Source organism: Chrysochloris asiatica, unplaced genomic scaffold (genome assembly GCF_000296735.1).
Source record: "Chrysochloris asiatica unplaced genomic scaffold, ChrAsi1.0 scaffold00052, whole genome shotgun sequence".
NCBI classification, from domain to species: domain Eukaryota; kingdom Metazoa; phylum Chordata; class Mammalia; order Afrosoricida; family Chrysochloridae; genus Chrysochloris; species Chrysochloris asiatica.
The window spans coordinates 10,496,773-10,500,058 of record NW_006408570.1 but is presented as its reverse complement, the minus strand read 5'-3'; the positions used below and the strand labels follow the sequence as shown (position 1 = coordinate 10,500,058).

The following is a 3,286-nucleotide window of genomic DNA, read 5'->3' as shown; positions in this document are numbered from 1 at the left end:
GGGGGCCTGTCCGGGGTTTTCTGCCCACTTGGAGCGGCAGCCCTGGTGGAAAAGGCGACGCGTCCACCTTGGTTTTGGCGGCCTACTCCACAGGGTTGATTGCCTCCCAGCAAGAGCCAGAAAAAGATCCTAGACTGTTCAAAGGCGATCAGAATTAGCGAGACGTGGAGGAATGAAAAGAGAGTAACCGCAGTGACCAGGCAATCTGTGCACAGGCCAGGGCAAGAAAATTAGACTGGGCAAAGCGTGGGGGCAGAGAGGGAGCCCAGAAAGCTTTAAGCCATCTTTGTCTGCCCTCAGAAAGATGAAGGTCTCTATGGCTGTCCTAACCTTCCTCATCCTGGCTGTTGATCTAGGATCCCAGGTCCAGATCAAAGATGAAAAACAAGAATCCAGGTTGGTAGACCATCAACTTCAAAACCTATATAATGAACAAGGTTTTTAGCATCCCGTTGACTGCGGCTATTCCTACAGTCTCTGAAACATCCCATGTGCATTAGTGACAGATTATTTTAAAACAAGCAGCTGGTGCTCCTGCCCAGGTATCATCTTCCTCACCAAGAGGGGGAGAAAAGTCTGTGTCGACCCTTACGGTAGACATGTTCAGTATTGCATGGAGACAGGCTTACTGGTTAAGAAGCTGAAACAATGAAACCTACTGAGCCAAAGGGGCCCAAGACACCACCCAATCCCCAACTTTCTTGTCCCAAGTACCGTCTAGGACTTTCTCAGCCTGAATAATTTTTTTTCAAAAATGAAAAAAAAAAAAATTAAATAAATTCAGCAGAAAAGCATTAAGGCCATGAATTGGAAATTCATGGGAAAAGAAATATAAATGACCATTTAACTTGGGAAAGCATTTAGATTAAGTATAATTTGAATTTAGAAGATGTTCGTTTCCTTCACCAGAGAACTAAAACTTAAAGAATTTATCAAATGCAGAGTTGGCAAGAATGTGAAGACAGCAGTATTCTCATAAACTCATTGTGATTTTATAAGCTAGTCCAACTTTCTTGAGCCAATATAGCAATATTTATTGCAATTTTAAATGTGCATAATTGCGGCCTAGCACTTTTAGAAACTAAGCATATAGGTATCTTTGAATAGGTGTGCAGAACTACATTCTGAGATCAACACTGTGGTAGTTTAACACAGTGAAAGTTCAGATACAACCTAAATACACACCAATAGGAAGATCATTAAATAAACCACGGTGCAACCAAACTATGGAAAATAATGCTGCAGCTAATATAAATCAACAGGCATACATTTACTGATGTGGAAATCTAGGTTATACAGCTAAGTATTTAAAAATATATCATGTGATCCCAGTTGTGTTTCATTTAGTTTTAAATAAACATTAAATTTTGTGTTTAAACATGTAATTGTGAATTAGGTGAAGGCTTACAAAGCAGATCGGTTTACCATCCAAGAATTCCTCCACATTTTGTTACATCTCATTGATTGCAATTTGAACAATGTTAACCCCAGTTACCTCACTGCCCCCGCCCCCATAGTTCCAGTCTCCCTTCCTCCTTCTTTCCCAATCCTTCTGAACTTTGTCCTGGCTAACTGCTGTCCTTTTGATCTCAGATGGTTGATTATTCTAAGGAGAGTACATACCTACCTAATGTTATTGTTCCTCCTATAGACTATCCTTTTGGCTGAAAACTGAGCCATGGAAATGAGTTCGTTTTCAGACCTGAAGGGTGACTTTGGGTCATAGTCTCGGGGTTCCACCAGTCTTTTTCTGACTAGTAAGCCTGGTGTTTTTTATGATTTTGAGTTTTGTTCCATGTTTTCTTCCTACTCTATCCAGAACCTTCTAATGTGATCCCTTTCAGGACAGTTGGTAATGATATGTGGACACCATCTAGTTCTTCTGGTCTCAGGAAAGCAGAGACTGATGTCTGTGTGGTTCATTAGTCCAATGGACTAATTGTTTCCAGGAATCTTTCATTTTGCTCACTCTTCTTCATACAGAGAGGGAAAGACCAATAGTTACACCTTAAATGGCTGCTTAGGAGCTTTTTAGACACCAGTTACTGTTCACCAAAATAGAATGTGAAACATCGTCTTTGTGAACTACATTATACCAATTGACTTTGATGTCCTCCAACACCATAGCCTTGAGACCACAGGGCCAGTGAGTCATTTCCTCAAGGTGTTGGGTTCTAAATGCACTGGACTGCAAGGTCAATTTGAAGTGCAACGTTACCTTTTTAAACCCACCAGCCACTCCTCAGAAAGCCTAGACAGGATCATTATGAGTCAAAACCGACTGGACGGTATTTAACAATGACAACATTGAGAAGGAAGTAGTATGGGAGGATAGAATAGGGAAATAGGACTTACACCTTTTACCACATTTAGTTCAGGATTGTTTTCATTTGCAGAAGCATCTATTTTTCTTGTGAATTAATTTCCTGGCAAATCATCTGTGGCTATTTTTGAGCCTCCAAGTGAAGACTAGAAAGAACATTCTCCATCCATGCTTTTGGCACTCATGTAAAACTTTGACAGACTTTAACACCCCTGTCCATGCTGAGAGCAGCTACGGGACAGCATTGGGTATGTTTCTGTACCTTCCCATCAAGCCAAGACAGTCAGATAGACTGATGCTAGAAGAACACTTGTTATACACCCCAAGCTCCTGAGACTCAGCCTGCCTTCCATCTAGTGGGTCTGGATAGAACTATGTATATGCACCACAGAAACAGGCAAAGTCTCCCTACACTGTTATACTTCCAAGACAAAAAAAAAAAGTGCATTTTTTCCAGCAAATGTTGAGAACCATATAAACCACCTTGATGTTGCCTTCCAATAACATTCTTATCAATGGAGAAAAGATTGAAGTTGTCAAGGACTTCATTCTTCTTGGATCAACCATCAACAATCATGGAAGCAGCGGTCAAGAAATCAAACAACGTATTGCATTAGGCAAATCTGCTGCACAAGACCTTTTTGAAGTGTTGAAGATCAAATATGTCAGCTTGAGGACTAAGGTGTACCTGACCCAAGCCATAGTATTTTCAATAACCTCTTTATGCATGTGAAAGCTGGACAGTGAATAAGGAAAACCATAGAAGAATTGATGCTTTTGAGTTACGATGTTGGAGGAGAATACAGAAAGTGCCATGCACTGCCAAAAGAACCAACAGATCTGTGTTGGAAGAAGTGCATCCAGAATGTTCCTTGGAGGCCAGGATGGCCAAACTTCGTCTCTCATACTTCAGACATAATGTCAGGAGAGACCAATCACTGGAGAAGGATATCATGTTTAGTA

At 40.9% G+C, this 3,286-nt stretch overlaps 1 pseudogene; it reads left to right on the top strand.

The window, feature by feature from the left end:
* The first annotated feature begins 304 nt into the window (after positions 1 to 304).
* On the top strand, positions 305 to 652 carry LOC102829833 (annotated as a pseudogene).
* The last annotated feature ends 2,634 nt before the right edge of the window (positions 653 to 3,286 follow it).